This window comes from Pavona decussata, unplaced genomic scaffold (assembly GCF_977016875.1).
Source record: "Pavona decussata unplaced genomic scaffold, jaPavDecu1.1 SCAFFOLD_433, whole genome shotgun sequence".
Classification (NCBI taxonomy): Eukaryota; Metazoa; Cnidaria; class Anthozoa; order Scleractinia; family Agariciidae; genus Pavona; species Pavona decussata.
The window spans coordinates 169,811-187,688 of record NW_028145790.1 but is presented as its reverse complement, the minus strand read 5'-3'; the positions used below and the strand labels follow the sequence as shown (position 1 = coordinate 187,688).

General features: G+C 36.9%; 1 pseudogene; it reads right to left on the bottom strand.

The window, feature by feature from the left end:
- Positions 1-5,035: 5,035 nt before the first annotated feature.
- On the bottom strand, positions 5,036-6,666 carry LOC146450664 (uncharacterized; annotated as a pseudogene).
- Between the last annotated feature and the right edge of the window lie 11,212 nt (positions 6,667-17,878).

The following is a 17,878-nucleotide window of genomic DNA, read 5'->3' as shown; positions in this document are numbered from 1 at the left end:
CACGCCCTATTTCACTGACTTCGCAATGGTCTTATTAATTTGTACGAACGGTGCGTAATTTTTATAGTAAAAACAACTCATGATTGCATTATAAACGATTTTAGATAAAACGTTTTACTTTGGAGCGGTTATAAACATGACCACTTCGTGGCTATTGGATGCAAGACGAATTTTGGCAATTTTCAAAGCTGATTCTCTCCAAAGTGCGGCAGTTTATTTTTAAATCAAAGCTATTTTTCAATATTCTGTCTTTACAAATCTACAAACTCTCATTTGGCAAGTTTAAATCCCGTTGCGTGAGCTTTGACCTAATTTGCATAATTTGACCCAATTTACACGGAAGCGGCTTTTCTCAGAAAGTTTTCATTATAAATATTTCTGTACAAGGAATATTTACAAAGTAATAAATTTTGAAACAAATATTTTATTTTTATCCGAGCGGCCAAATTGCACGAAGCAATGTGATCTCCCACGATCAATAAGAAAACGACTTATGGTTCAAAACATTTTCCGCTGACGCGTAAAAAGTTTGCTTTATATGCACTTAAGATATATATAACTCAAGAGAGGATGAAGAATTCGTAACGTTATTACGTTCATAAAATAAGCACAGTAGCATATATATAAATACTATTAAAAAGGAATTGTGGAGCTCCACTTTTAGGCTTGGCTAAATATATATATATTACGATATTAAAAAAGTTAGGATTTGTTTAAATGGTCCCCAGAAAAACAAATTTCCTGCTGCCAACTAACGGGATTTAATATTTTACTAATAAGTTGCCAAATTCATAGGATGGAAAGAACTTTGCCCATTGCACTAGTTTTGTTTTCATTCATCGGTGTTCACAAGACAACTGGCTAAACGACATACCTTGATAACCAACGGAGCCGAAGATCAAACTCTACGAACACAATTTAACCAGCAGCGAGAGATGTTTTGGGTTCAATTACGTGCCTTGAATAAAGAGCTTGAATAAAGTTTTACACAAGACTAATAGCGTAGATAATTGTCAGCTGTGCAGGACAGATATTGGACAGATGAAAACCATTACTTGTCTAGTTTATGCTTTTAGCCTAAGCCAACATACCACGAATTATACCCATTGCCTACTGATCACAATGCAAATTCGCTCCATAAGTCAAACTCTAAAGAACATGGAAGAATTCGTTGTTTTGCGGTGCAAAATGAAGAAACCAACTAAATGTAGAAATGGCGTGCTCAGCCAATCAGTAGCAATCATTTTTGCCGCCTGACCAATCAGGAGTGAATAATTTTGCACTCGGTGAAAAGAAAATTAAGAACAAAATGCCCTCTGTTTCAACAAATTAGTATTCAGTGCTTTTGGTCTCTATTTTACAAAAAAGTGCTAAAATCCTTAAGGGTTTGTTTATTTTCACGCCTCATGGCGGGGGGTTTGTTCGAGCGGCAATCTTAACAAAAATAGAGAGACAGATTGTGGAACTCGGCTTAATAGGGCTTATAATAACGGTATTTACACAAGCTACCGTGAAGCAAATTTATTCACTTTTGGTGGGTCTTCGTTCTGTCGCATTTTTTATCAAAACAGGTATATTTTTTTTTACCAGTCATCACTGCTTGGGCTTCCCACGCTTACTAAAGTTAAGTTTTCTTCGCACTTTCCAGGAAGTTCTATAAAATTGCTCATATCCGGAGATTTGATCGATTTGTAGTCTGTATGGTTCCTAACCTTACAGTGTATTTCTTTTATTAAGGGTGTTGCCTCCACTTGATACTGCGCATGGGTTCTGCGCATCTCGAGGTGGCTCGAGAAAGTCTTCCGTATTAGGAGGCATGGTCCTTAAGTTCTTTTCTGCGCTGATGGGAGTAAGCCACTGCTACGGAATTGTAAACAAATTAAAATGATTTTTTTTCTGTGTTCTACTTCAACTGTCGTGAAAATTTCATAACTTTTTTAATCGCACAATTCCTCTCAACAAAATCGTGTAATAAAGTCTCAACTGCAACAAGAACAATTTAAAGTAAGTTCATATTACAACAAGGCAAACAGGATGAAAACTGCAATGTATGAAATTGCAAAAGAGAGCGTAACTTTAAAACAAACAAAAAAAAGGAAAAAAAAGAAAAGTCCTGCAAACGCGTTTGTCGCTGTGGAACACGAAGCTTCAAAGAGTAAACTAGATCAACGGAGTTCCTGGTATCCATGAAACGATAAGTAAAGATGATTATAAAAACGTGTTTGAATGTCTTTACCAGTTGTCACCTTCGATTTCGTAATTATATCTGTCATCAGCTTTGTGGTCGCTAAAAACGCCTATATCAGCGGGGGACATGCGCAGTAGGTTCCGTGCGTTGGCAGAACCACTTTGAAATCGTTGACCCAACCTTTTCAAATACCCGTCGGAGAGGTCAGGAAACCTTTACATCTGCCTAAATCGTGTCCATCTTCGGAAAGTTAGCCGAATTTTTTTATTTCTAAAGGTAATTGTAGAGGCTGTGCGTCCAATATTTTTGAAATCTTTTGTTCTTGGAGCTCTTTTTACGTGGATTTGCAATGTCCACTCGCGGCAGCCGTCGTACTGGGAGCGGCCGAAAAAATATACGAAAGCAACGACACAAAACCTCTGGCCAGATAACCTATTGCCCAATGACAACCCGTTCTGCTTAAGTTGTTTTCATTTTCATTAAAGCTGTTTTGTTTGTCTCCCAATATTCAACTATGCGCATACCTACAGCTGTACTAGGCTGTTAGGCTGTTTCTTTAAGACCACCAACAGACAGAAATAGAGTAAGAAAGAGAGTCGCTTGCAAATTGCCAAGAAATTAACAAATTTTGATGATAATTAGCACATATGGACATTTATTTCTGCAGGAATAAATCATGAGTTGTATGCAAAACTTCTTAATGAGAAAGAGGTTTAAAAGGAAGTATTTTTCCCTTTACCGCAACACTCTAGAAGTAACCCGATCCAATGCGCAATATTCAGTTAAATTTAAAAGATGTTTGGATGATCAATTTCTTAATTTCAAATTTATCTTGTCGTATTAATTTAAAGGTTTAACATTGAAAAAAAACTCTAACCTAGAAAACAAAATTATTTGTTTGTCTTTTTACGGTGTCTAAATGTCCAAGCTGTCAAGTTTTTAAACAGTCACTGTTCGGAGCTTCAGTCTTAAATTGACAAGAATATTCATGAATGTCGTGGTATAGCGGTTTCAAAAAAAAAAGTAAAATACTTAACATTTTCCGTTTCTGTGTCCGTCGATCGTTTTATGGCCATTTAAAGGGCATATTTGTGTAAGGTAACACAACTTAATCTGTTCGGATTCTTTAGCCAGGAATTGAACGAGCAGAGACTTCAAGGGAATTTGTTTAAATAGGCCACAGAAAAAAACAGTTCCTGTTGCTAACTAACAGGACTCCATATTACTGATCAGTTACAAAATTCATAGGATGGATTGAACTTTGCCTCTTGCGCAATTTTTGTTTTCATGAGTGATCGCAAGACAAGTGGCTAAACAACATACCTTGATAACCAACGGAGCCGAAGATCAAACTCTACAGACAAAATTTAACCAACAGCGAGAGAGGTTTTGGGTTGGATTACGTGCCTTGAATAAAGAAGCTTGAATAAAGTTTAATTTTACACAAGATTAATGACGTAGAAAATTGTCAGTTGCGTAGGACAGATATTGGACAGCCATTATTTGTCTAGTTTATGCTTTTAGCCTAAGTAACTCTATTTTGGCCAACATACCGCGAATTGTAGCACGAATTATACCATTGCAAATTCGCTCCATAAGTCAAACTCCAAAGAACATGAAGCGAGTAATTTTTCTCTCGGTGATAGAAAAATTAAATATATAATTGCCCTCTGTTTCAAACAATCAGCATTCAGTGCTTTTGGCCTCTATGTTATAAAAGTTCCGCTGGGGGCTTGTTTATTTTTATGCCTCATGGAGGGTGGTTTGTTCGAGCGGAAAACGTGACAAAAATAGAGAGACAGATGGTGGAACTCGTCTTAATAGGGCTTACAATAACGGTATTTACCCAAGCAAATAAAAGGTAAATCTCCCCGGCTGCTGTAAAACTAATTTATTTTTTTTGGTTGGGTCTTCGTTCTGTTGCATTTTGTATCAAAACAGGTAAATTTTTTTGCCAGTCATCACTGCGTGGGCTCCCCACGCTTATTGGACTTAAGTTTTCTTCGTACCTCTGGCCCAATAACAACCCCATCTACTAAAGTCGTTTCATTTTCATTTAAGCTGTTCTCTTTTTTACCCAATATTCAACAGGAAAAGTTTTCAGCGGTAAGGGGAACTGATTATTATTATTATTATTATTATTATTATTATTATTATTATTATTATTATTATTATTATTCAGCTTCTGAAAAGCACCAATGCAAATACAAGAATTTATGCGCATGCCTACAGCTGTACCAGGCTGTTAGGCGCTGTCTCTTAAAGACCACCAACAGACAAATAGAGGAAGAAAGAAAGCCGCCAGCAAATTAATTGCCAAGTAATTTGCAAATTTTGATGATCCTTAGTCTGCACATATGGCCATTTGTTTCCGCAGGAATAAATGATGATTTATGCATAACTTCTTAATCAGAAAGAAGTTTAAAAGGAAGTTTTTTTCCCTTTACCGCAACAGTCGAGAAGTAACCCGAGCAAATGCGCAATATTCAGTTAAATCTAAAAGATATTTGGATGTGCAATTTCTGAATTACAATTTTGTCTTGTATTAATTTTAAAGGTTTTACATTAGAATTATTCTAAACTAGAAAAAAAAATATTTGTTGGTCTTTTTACGGTATTTAATTAAAGGGTCCGGACGCACTGGGCAAATTTTTGTTTGTTTTGCGAAAAAATCTGTCACCAATTCCCTGAGACAAGTGCGCCCGGTGATTTTTAGATCTACCAAATTTTGCCAAGGCTTACCAACTTCAAAGACGCCGTCGTCGTGCCTCGGAGCAGGACAAATTTTTGTCAGGCGTGAAATCTGACAGATTTGTTTACATGCCATGATTTGAAGGAAAATGTCAATCAAGAAAATTTCATCTCTATTTTTAGTCGGAGTATTTCATTCCGAAGCCCGGGCAAGATACCGAGAAAGCCAGCGGCGGCGGCGGCGGCGGCGATATCCATAAATATTTTTCTTCCGTCGACGATGCCTTGCACCGCCACATCGTGCTGTTGATATCGGCTAAAGTAGTCAACAGCGCTTTCTTTTTGAGCCTTTATTTTTATATGTGTCCCATCGATGGCGCCTTCTGTTTGGTAGACTAGATAATTCTTCGAACGTTGTGATTGAGGCTCTTGTCTCTGTTTCTTTAGTTGGAAATTTGATGAAGTCGTTTCTAAAATCGTTGAGTTCTTTGACGACATCAGTGAATGCTTCACGAGCAGTTGCTTTACCAACCTTCATTGCAATGCCTGCATTGTCGAATGACCCACCATGTGCTAAGCGATATAGTCCGATGGCCAAGACATTTTCTGGTGGGATGCAGTTCCTCATCCGCTCGTCTTCCTTTTGTAGCTTATGACGAAGAGTGGCCAACAAGGTGTCAAACGTGTCACGCGACATTCTCATCTGACGATAAAAGAATTCTTCGGGGATATTACGCCTATGAAAATGAATTTTAAACCAAGAACTACAAGGCCTAGGTAGGTTCCAATAATAAGGATGAGGCCTTCGCCGCCTTCTACGGACAAATCTGTTGTGGTACTCTTGAACCAGTTTTAGTCGAACAAGGTGAAGCCTCCACTGGCATAGTAAAAGTGGCAACTGCCTCTGCTGGAATTGAACGAATTCAAGGAAGAAAAAACTAGAATACAAGCAATAATATGCCGAGGCAACTGATTCGATCGAAGCGGTTAAAGATCACCATAAGCCCATGACTCCAGAGATCTCATCTAACCAGCGCGCAAGCGATGGTGTTTATTTTCGTGTGTTGACACTTGTGATTACAAATATTTTGCTGTGTCTGTGCCCACGCTTGACAAATTGAAAATTTGGCAGAGACAAATTTTGTCGAGATTTTTGGAAGAGTCAAACAAATTTTGTCAGTCCAGTGCGTCCAGACCTAAATGTCCAAGCTGTCAAGTTTTTAAACAGTCACTGTTCGGAGCTTCAGTCTTAAATTGACAAGAATATTCATGAGTGTCGTGGTATAGTGGTTTAAAAAAAATAAAATATAACTCAACATTTTCCGTTTCTGTGTCCGTCAATCGTTTTATGGCCATTTTAAGGGCATATTTGTGCAAGCTAGCACAACTTGATCTGTTCGGATTCCTTTGCCAGGAATTTAACTAGTAGAGAATTCCAAGGAACAGAATCTTAATCCTCGAAATTCCGGCAAAAGGAATTAGTTTTACGGTATAAAGAAATTTATGGAGTGGCGTTTCCTGAAGAAAATTAAACATCAGTTGTCATCCAATTAAATCGAGTTTCAGGGGCGCATAACACCCTCCGAACAAGTATTTCGTCAAGAAGAATAACTGAGTACCCAGGCCTGATGGCAAACACGAAGGTAAAGAAATTCAACACTGTAACCAGACTCGTCGATCGACCTCTTTATGAACGGTCTTTTGTCAAGTGGACCAGCCTTGCAGAATCTAGCAAAGCAAACTTCTTTTTTCATTCCAGCCTCACGACAATGTTTTTTGGAGACCATCGGGTCGAAATTTAAGAAAACGCTGTCCAGCAATACGATATTGAAAAAGTTAGAATGTATTTAAATGAGCCACAGAAAAACACAGTTCCTGTTGCTAACTAACAGGACTCCATATTTTACTGATCAGTTGGAAAATTCATAGGATGGATTGAACTTTGCCCCTTGTACAATTTTTGTTTTCATGAGTGTTCGTAAGACAACTTGCTAAACGACATACCTTGAAAGCCAACGGAGCCGAAGATCAAATTCTACAGACAAAATTTAACCAGCAGCGAGAGATGTTTTGGGTTGAATTACGTGCCTTGAATAAAGAGCTTGAATAAAGTTTTACACGAAAGACTAATAGCGTAGATAATTGTCAGCTGCGTGGGACAGATATTGGACAGATTAAAGCCATTATTTGTCTAGCTTATGCTTTTAGGCTAAGTAACACTATTTTGGTCAATATACCACGAGTTATACCATTGCCTATTGATCACGATGCAAATTCGCTCCATATTTCTTTTCAGTCGGCATAACGCCTCCACCATTCAACTCATCAATTAGCGTTTGTATTGTGACTCTCACGGAGATATGTCCAGGATCGACCTTGTAAGCAAAAATTTGCTAGCAAATTATTTTCGCAAAAGTAACAAGGATTTTCCTTGCTAGCAAAAAGCATTCATTACAAATATCGTAAAAATCGCAAGAATAACAAATGTAACAAGATTCAAGAGTTAAAAGAAGTTGAAAGCAAGAAGGGCCCCGAAATGTCCGCAAATATCGCAAATATCGCAAAAGTAACAAGGATTTTTCTTGCTAGCAAAAAGCATTCATTACAAATATCGTAAAAATCGCAAGAATAACAAATGTAACAAGATTCAAGAGTTAAAAGAAGTTGAAAGCAAGAAGGGCCCCGAAATGTCCGCAAATATCGCAAATATCGCAAAAGTAACAAGGATTTTTCTTGCTAGCAAAAAGCATTCATTACAAATATCGTAAAAATCGCAAGAATAACAAATGTAACAAGATTCAAGACTTAGAAGAAGTTGAAGGCAAGAAGGGCCCCGAAATGTCCGCAAATATCGCAAAAGTAACAAGGATTTTTCTTGCTAGCTAAAAGCACTCATTATAAATATCGCAAAAATCGCAAGAATAACAAATGTAACAAGATTCAAGACTTAGAAGAAGTTGAAGGCAAGAAGGGCCCCGAAATGTGATTACAGACATGGTACTTGGCCAATGTTTACATAGAATTATAAAATTTTAAAATTTAGTATTCAAAGCTAACAGAAATTGACTTCTGTTAATTAAATAAGAAACTTTTATCACCAAAGACACTTATCGGGCCCGATAGGTCACCGGGACTTTCGAGAAACGGACCCCAGCTTCGGAGAAAAAGATCTGGTAAAATCGGTCACCTTCTCCAGTCTGATTGGTTAATAGAAATGGCCCGCTGCAATTTTCAATCCTTTGCTTTGCAAGTGCGTAACTTGAAGTAAGTTTTACAAAAAAATATACAACTGTTTCGACAGAGGTTGTCCAAAAATAGCGTGAAAGCGTACGCGACAATGCCGAAAGGTAGTCTGGGAAATAGCAAATAAATTTCATTAAAAGCTCAGAATCCACATTGCCCGCCATCTCAAGTCTTCGCTGTACGGTCAAGGCAATATGGATTCTGAACTTTTACACTTTTGTGGTATCTTGCATCGATTAGAACTTACCGTTTTAGTAAACTTCCACTTCTCTTTAAACACACATTTGTTGTAGTGTTGTCTCTTAATTCAAACGTTTTTGAAATTTTTGCTTGGCAATCTGGCGCATACTATTAAAAAGGAAGTATTTGAGCCTGAAAATATATCGTGTCAAGGACTTTAAAATGTTTTAATCTTTGGCTGCTTCCCCTCTAAATCTATCCTGCCCGATGCGGATATGAAAATATGAAGTAATTGTACAACTGTTAATAGATTAGATTCAATTGTAATTTCCTTTCAAAGAATATTGTAATCCCAGTCCTTCGCCATTAGTTTTCAAATCAGAAACTGTAAATTGTTCCATATAATTTGTAAACACACTGTAATTCACCTCCGAGTGCCAGTATATGAATTAATAAACCACTATTGTAACTGTTGAGTTCAATTTAGTTTTCAACGAGAACTTTGCTAAATCAACAAATAAGAAATTGAGAATAATGCATTATTCTAGAAAGTGACACAGGCATACTCGGAAAAAAGAAATCCGAGTGCTCCTATCAGGAGTCGAACCTAAGACCTTACGATTACTAGTTCGGATGCTCTACCACTGAGCTACAGGAGACTCGTGGGAGCTAAGGCCATTAAACTATGATGGGACAAATATCCTGCATACTGCTAGGATTTGAGTGTAAGAAATTATTTAACAGAATATATTCTCAGTCACCAACAAATTTAAGAAAAAGTTCCACGGATTGCGAACTTTTGGAACCCATTCAATTCATGATGCTGTCACTGATGTACATCCTCGTTTTGGTGACAAGGCTTAAACATCCTTGAGGTAAATAGTGATTGTGACGGGCCAACAATGGACATTTTATTTTCCTCCGTATGTTAAACCCCCCACAAAGTGCCAACACTGTAATAAAATATTGGTTTTATATATGACTTTCCAAATACAAAAATAAACCATGAGTATCCCTTTTCTCTTGTTTGTTTCATGTTTAGAAATAAAATTTTACCATTTAGATCCGAATGTAGCTTTTACTCCATGGAGCTTCGATCCTTGCAATTCTTTAAATCGAGCTATTAAAACCCCTTTCCGTTGTAAGAGGAAATGTTTTAACGCTTACTCATTGTGATTAAAAGTTTATGATCAATTGGCCCAAATTAGCGAAGGTTGCAATTCCCAAATCTCTAAGGTCCAAAAAAACATTTATTTCTATCAGATTCATCGTTTCTATGCGACGGATTATTTTCTCCGTAAATTTGAAGAACTTACGAACTAAACTTGCACCCTTAAGTTAAAGGAAGAGAAGAAAAAAATACGACATAACATAAACAAACGAACAAAACTGCAAATTTTTAGATATCTAAAATTTAGTTTGTCAAGGACACTCGCTAATACCGAAGCCAGATTTGCAGTTGTTATCAGTATTTTTTTGCCAAGCAAAGAATTATGACATTTTTTACCGGTTATTGCCAACTTAGCCCTCCAAATAAACGGGCACTGATAATCGATTAATTTTCGGATAAACCTTGTTAATTTATAGGTGAGTGAAATTACGAATAGAATTACCTTTTGTTCCGTATCAGTTTTAGCTTCTTTCTTCTATTTCATCTATGACTTTAGAAACACATGATTTTTTTAAGCTTTAGAACCCATTCAATTTCAATGTTGCTGTCACTGATGTGCATCCTTGTTTTGGTGACGAGGCTTTAAGATCCCTGAGGTAATTAGTGATTGTGACGGGCCAACAAAGGACATTTACCTCCGTGCAAACTCGATTGCAAAAACGTTGACAGCTAAAAAGCATAAACCGTGAACGATGAGACCCAATGGCTTTATGGCTATAAGCGTACTAAATTTATTTGCATAATATTCTATTCTCGTGCGACGGTTGACTGGACCAAAATTTGTTGCACGTGGTGAATGGTGGAAACTGTCCAAGCTTTCCTTAAAGTGTTCAATTTGGCCAACAATTGCCAATTTAAGTGATAACGCGATTTGCCCAAGTACAAATCAGTCAATGAACTTAAGCAATACTTGGTAGAAAATTATTCGGAAGAATTAAGTCAGCACTGTATTCTTTCTTGCAAAGAATGAGAATGGTAAATTATTGATTATGGAAATGAGGTTATTTTTTTAAACACTACCCACAAATCCGTTGGGTCTCATCGTTAACGGTTTATGCTTTTAAGGTGTCAACGTTTTTGCAATCGAGTGTATTAAACCCCCCACAAAGTGCCAACAGTATAATAAAATATTGGTTTTATATATGACTTTCCAAATACAGAAATAAACCATGAGTATCCCCTTACTCTTGTTTGTTTCATGTTTAGAAATAAAATTTCGGCATTTAGATGCGAATGTAGCTTTTACTCCATGGAACTTCGATCCTCGGGATGTTTTAAATCGAGCTATTAAAACCCCTTCCCGTTGTAAGAAGAAATATTTCAACGCTTACTCATTGTGATTAAAAATTTATGACCAATTGGCTCAAATTAGCGAAAGTCGGCAGCACTATCTAACTTGCAATTACCACATCTCTAAAGCCAAAAAAACATTCTATACGTCGACGGATTATTTCCTCCGTAAATTTGAAGACCTTAGGGAACTAAACTTGCACCCTTAAGTTAAGGGAAGCGAAGAAAAAAATACGGCATAACATAAACAAATGAACAAAAGTGCAAATTTTAAATACCTGAAATATGATTTGTCATGCAGGGACACTCGCTAATACCAAAGCCAGATTTGCAGTTGTTATCAGTATTTTTTTGCCAACCAAAGAATTATGACCTTTTTTTACCGGCTTTTGCCAACTTAGCCCTCCAAATAGACGGGAACTGATAATCGATTAATTTTCGGATAAACCTTGTCAATTATAGGTGAGTGAAATTACGAATAGACTTACCTTTTTTCCGTATCAGTTTTAGCTTCTTTCTTCTATTTCATCCAGGTATGCTTGATAGTGTTGTCCAGTACTCGAGCTCTCAAATTAGAGTATTGTCAAGTTTCACAAGAACTAAACAGCGTTCCTTTGGTACTGTGAGAGGTTGATCACTCACTGTAATACCAACTTTCATATTTGACAAATGAACAGTCACATGTCTTTAATAATTAAACAGAGACTGGCGTTAATACCAGGCCGTCGATAAAACCCGGAACATCCCGGAACACGAAAAAAAAATTAATAAAAAATTAAGATACAAAAAAATAATAATAATAAAATAAAATAAAAATAAAGGAAAAAAAGTCTGTGTTTATTTATATATTGAACAGAATAGACAGGTACAACATTTACATTCAAATAAATGCGAACATATTTAAATTACAGCACACTTATTACACCACAAAAGAGTGACACAGCTAAAACCCGCGCTCCTTCCTGATTTTTACCGAACCGTTTTAAGTTACTGGCAGAGCTTTAATTAAGCCACTAGCTTTTAACGAATATACCTCCATTAAGGATTACATAATTTGGAACATTTTATTGTTTTAGATGGAAAACCAATTTTTATTAACGCGTGGTATAAAAAAGGAATATGTTGTATTAAGGACCTTCTCAACCAAAGTCACAGTTTCCTTTCACTAACCGCAGACTTGGAGGAAAGACATAACTTTGAAATTCCTCTTCACAACATACCACGACCTCTAAAAGCCAGACCCACTGAATAAAAAAAAAGAACTCCGCACTGCAACGAAAGCCCGGGCCACACTAACACCTCTCAATCCGTTTTTTTTACCAAAACTGCATATTCCACCTTGCTAGATAAGAGCTCCCTGGCACCTACCGCTGAAAATAGAATTTTGGATCATGACTTCACCAGAGGAAACATCCGCAATATTTATATGCTACGTTTTCGCATCTTGAAAGAACCCAAATTAATTATGTTTCAGGTTTAAATTATTCATAATATTTTACCCACACAACACAGCTTTTTGCGCTCAGACATAACAAACAATAAAAGTTGCTCTTTATGAGACCTTGAAAACCAAACACTAATCCACACGTTGATTCCCTGCAGTGTATCGTCGTCATTCTGGAATCGCTTTTCTAACTGGTGGCACACGACAAACTCAATCAAAAACTAATTTTATCTGAAAGCCCTATCTTATATGGCTGGAACCAAAAAAAACAAAAACACTGGGAAGTACTTTTAAAACTATTCTTTCATTGTTGCCAAATATCATAGTTTTGCTACAAGCGCACGCAAAGGCACTCTGGACTTTGAATGTTTTACGCCTAAATAAATATATAACAAGATCGCTATTTGTGTACATCAATTTACTAAATCGTGAGCCAAGCTGCTTTAGTTAAGTGTAAGCTAACTGTACTTTGAGTACTGTGAATATTGTAAGTATTGTAATTGTGAGTATTGCATGTGAACATTGTAAGTAGTCGGTTAGTAATGTAAGCACAGCAAATATCGAGTGTTAGCCAATAAGTATAGTAAGTAATGTTGGTATTGTAAGCCATATTGTAATCATTGTATTTTCATTTAAAAAAAAAAACCCGCATACATATGAGAGGCCAATTTTTTAAGAACCAGTATCAGATATAGGTAGGCTGTCTCCCCGCACAATTTGGCAAGCATTAGCCTCGTTTTTCAAAATGTTCTAGAGCATAGCACCACTATATCGTAAGCTGCATTTAAGAAAATTTGTTTGAGGTTTTGGACGTGATAATAAAAAGTCTGAGTTCGTTATCTGTGAATATATGAAATATAGCTGTCTGGTCCTGTCTCTAGCTAACTGCCCCCGTTTTGTCTGGAAAGCCAAACAGGTTCTATGGGATGACATAGTGTGGGTGAATTAAATCTGATATCTGAATGCAAGACACCATTCTTTATACACAAGCCTATGCCAGCCTACAATAATATGGGTATTTAAAATTGATAAGGGCACTAGCATTGTCAAAAATTGATTAAGAGCGGAACTTAGATTAATCTTCACTGTGAAATGACCCAAGTCGAAAGATCTAACACCTCTAGCCAGCTCGAACTGAACCTTGAACTCGCATCACTGGTTAACTTTGTTTCTTTCAAATCTGAAATACTCTTCTAATCTTCTAATAAATCTTTCTTTTCGACTGAGTCTTTCAGTCAGTAAGTGATTTGCGTCTAACAAATCGTTAGTTTTGGACTGAGCATTTCAATCCAGCAAATACAAAAGATCGTCTCTTTATTAATTGCAAATCTCTTGAAAAGTCTATGGACAATTCCTTCTCTTGCCTACGTATCTCCCTAAAAGTGTGGCTTCCTGAACTTGAGAGACAGAAAGGCAACAAATTAAAAACTTCAAGATCTCTTACCTCTTCCTCTAAACGTCTGTATCTTTCCGTGACAATCGAAATACGAATATTACCAAATTGTTGCGTCCTGCGGCGTCATTAGTAGCCAATCACACGCACGTAAGACTAAGTCATTTTCAACCAATGAACTGCAGCCCCCAATACCGACTTGCGGCCCTACAAACAATTTTCCTTATACCACCTTACGATCCCAGTTTGGCAAAATCGAAATTTATTCTGGTATACGAACTGTATATTCCCACTGTAATTACGTACGAACTGTACATTCCCACTGTAATTGCGTGCTATACTTTTATCCGGGAACCACGATGGTGCCTCCCTATATAAAGAGGCCAAAAGCTTAAGAGGGCAATTATCAATTATATAGGACAGAAATGAAAAGTGTTTTTATATATCTGAATTAATTAAAAATAAATGAATAACCACCCAAAAATCATGCTGAACATTTCTTCTTCTTTCTTTTTTCCTAAGCCCCAGCTGAGAATATGACCTTGTTGATGAACTGAAATCTCGATCTATGGCCCGTTTCAGAATTAAGAATATTTTGGAAAGCGTTTCGGGGGACAATAATATAGTAAAATTAGCGTTCGAAACAAACGTCTTCCAAAGTCGTACAAGGTAGACTTTAGAAGATACCGAGGTACATTCGTCAATTTCAGTTGGCATCGATATGAATAAACTATGACTAACAATTAAATGTCCCCGCCTTTTAAAAGCATGGCGTGAACCAGTCTCCCCGAAGCATCAAGCAATCAGCATCAAAAACAGCAAATAACAAAGCCATTACTGTGATAAAATTCTACTCTCTTCAAATTTTCTTTTACACATCTAGATAACTGTCGAAATATGATGTATTTTTTTCCTAAGTTCAGTTAACAGAAAAACAAATCAGTCTAATAATCGCTGATTTTTAAAGGGCAGTATAACCTGTTCTTGTGTCACTTTGAATAGCCAAAAAGCTGATTTAAATAGATATGGAATCATTAATATAATGGTTCTGTTTTGAAAACAATATGCCTACTAGTGGGCAGAAACTAATATAAATTACTGTTTATCTTCGGATTGTTAGGATGGAAATGAATTGCAACTTGAAAAAATTGGCCAATCTTTTTTTCAAGTTCTTCTTGCGTATTTTAGGGAAGTTGCCAAAGACTGATAATATTTTGTTCTTCGTCTGAAAAATCCCTTAATATTCTCCTCCTGGTGTTCTTAAACAAATATTGTAGAAGTTTCTACCAAAATACAGTGACAATGGCAGTGGCCCTTTAATTAACCATGCTGGCGTACTTCCCTTTGTTAATTTTTCTCCGGGGAAAATATAATGGAATCTCCTCAGTGCGACTTTCACTATCAAAACTTCTTCGCTGCGAAAGAGAAAGAATGTTTATTAAAACCGCAGCTTGAATTGAACAAATATCACTTTCAATTTCCGTCAGTGAAACTTGATAATTAATTTTACAAAATTAAACTATCATCAAAAGGGGAAAAGTCAACACAGCTGCAATGTCAGTTTGAGTATTGCTTGTTTCAGAGATGAATTGAAGGGCCTTCCTCTGTCAAATAACTCGTGTATAAATCCGTCCAGTGACTGACATTGAATGATGTCAGTGGGCTGAAACATAGTACATGACACTCTTACACAAGTTTGTTACAAAGAATTGTAAGAGTTAGAAAAACGATCGGCTATATCATCCGTATCGATTCATACTGATCGCCATACATCTATTCATTGTGGGTCACTGCTAAAGATGAACGGCCTGGAAAAGCTTCGAAGGGATTTGAATTTGCGAGAGACTTTCTTGCTTGTGCTAGAAACCTTAGCGGTGTATCAAACAATATTCTGGCATTTGTGGGAAACCTTTTAACATTGATCGTTGTTCTCCGTTCGCCTCGTTTAAGAACGATTCCCAACAGACATCTTCAAGGCGATCCCAGATACGCCCTTTACGACTGCGGTCTTAATTAAAAGCGATTGGCCCTTCGAAAGCGCGTAGTGTCAATTTCAGGGATACTTCGGCTTGACATTGGCTTTCTTCGGGGACTCTCGCTCTGATGTCTTTGAATAGATATCGCATCGTGAAGCCGAACAACTATAGACGGATTTTCACAGCGCGTCGCACCTCAATTATGATCTTCGTACCGTGTTCATCGAATCTCTGATTTAATTGCTATACGTAGCAACAGGACATAGATACTTCTTTCATCCGGGTAAGATTTTTTGCAATCAATCCTGGTGTCCTTACTTGGCGCTGTTCAAATGATTATCATTTCATTCTGTTGTTTTAAGGTTATTCGTTCTGTGCGCGCGCACAATAAGAGATGCTGCCTGAAGCAGAGTAAATGTAGAAGACATAAAAGTTTCGCGCATTTTGTTGATGATGTTACTGGCCAATGCGGTTTGCTCCTTACCAGTGGTAGTCACAGAGAAAATCGATTTTTTCATGCACGGTTCCTACTTACCGAGACAAGCGTACTTGATAATGTTCAGTGGCCAATTTAGGGATTTAAAAGCCACTTCAACTTTGCTGAATGAATTGGCAACTTGGCGCAAGTTGCACAACTCAACCCCGGCTGAATTCACGCGAGAATGTTGAGATTCCCAATGAGACACCCTTTTAAAAATCAGCGATTATTCGATTTGTTTTTCTGTTAACTAAACTTACGAAAAAATACATTATTCGACAGTTATTAACAAGTTGCAATTCATTTCCATCCTAGCAATCCGAAGATAAACAGTAATTTATTTTAGTTTCTGCGCACTAATAGGCATATTGTCAAAAAAAAACAGAACCATTATATTAATGATTCCATCTATTTAAATAAGCTTTCTGGCTATTCAAAGTGACACAAGAACAGGTGATACTGCCCTTTAAAACGCCAACACGATAAAAGCAGTTGTAAAGGGTTCTTTCATAAAACTTTGAACAGCTACCTTTATTTAAAATGAAGAAGAGGGTTTGTTTCTAAATGAAGTGTGATGTGGGCTTGATGGGAAGTGAAACGAAGGAGAGAGCAAAACGCCAGCAACGTTCACAATGTCAGCGCTGAAATCTCTTTACGGTGATCACGCTCGCTTGAAGTGTTTGTTGTACCAAGAAGGGCCACGAAATGTCCGCTAACATCGCAAATATCGCAAAAGTTACAAGGATTTTTCTTGCTAGCTAAAAACATTCATTACAAATATCGCAAAAATCGCAAGAATACCAAATGTAACAAGATTCAAGACTTAGAAAAAGAAGAAGCGAAGAAGGGCCCCGAAATGTCCGCAAATATCGAAAAAGTCGCAAAAGTAACAGGGATTTTTCTTGCTTGCCAAAAACACCCGTGACAAATATCGCAAAAATCGTAAGAATAACAAATGTAACAAGATTCAAGACTTAGAAAGTAAAGAAGCCAAGAAGGGTCCCGAAATGTTAGCAAATATCGTAAAAGTAACAAGGATTTTTTTGATAGCTGAAACAGTCATTATAAATGTCGCAAAAATCACAAGAATAACAAAAGTAACAAGATTCAAGACTTTAAAAAAGAAGAAGCGAAGAAGGGCCCCGAAATGTCCGCAAATATCGAAAAAGTCGCAAAAGTAACAGGGATTTTCTTCCTTGCCAAAAACACCCGTGACAAATATCGCAAAAATCGTAAGAATAACAATGTAAAAAGATTCAAGACTTAGAAAGTAAAGAAGCCAAGAAGGGCTTCGAAACGTTAGCAAATATCGCAAAAGTCGCGAAAGTAACAAGGATTTTTCTTGCTTGCTAAACACACCCGTGACAAAAAACGCAAGAATAACAAAGGTAACAAAATTCTAGAGTTAGAAAGAGAGAAGCCAAGAAGCGCCTCAAGAAGCCCACTGACAAAAATCGGAAAAGCAACAAGGAATTTTCTTGCTATTTAAAAACACCAAGTAACAAATATGGCGGAAATAGCAAGAATAACAAAGGCAATTAAATTTCAGACTTAGCAAGAAATAAGGGTAGGAAGTGACTGAGAATGTCGAAAAATCGTAATAGTAACAAAGATTGTTCTTGGTAACTAAAAACACCTAGTAACAAATATCGCCGAAATAGCAAGAAGAACGAAATAAACTAAATTGTAGACTTAGTAAAGTCCAAAAAGGGGTGTAGGCTACATTTAAGGCCCGTTTACACGTTAAAAGAGAAGGAACGGCTCGGTTAGAAACAAGTACCGGTTCCAGACGAAATCTCCCGTTTACACATACAAATTCTGTAA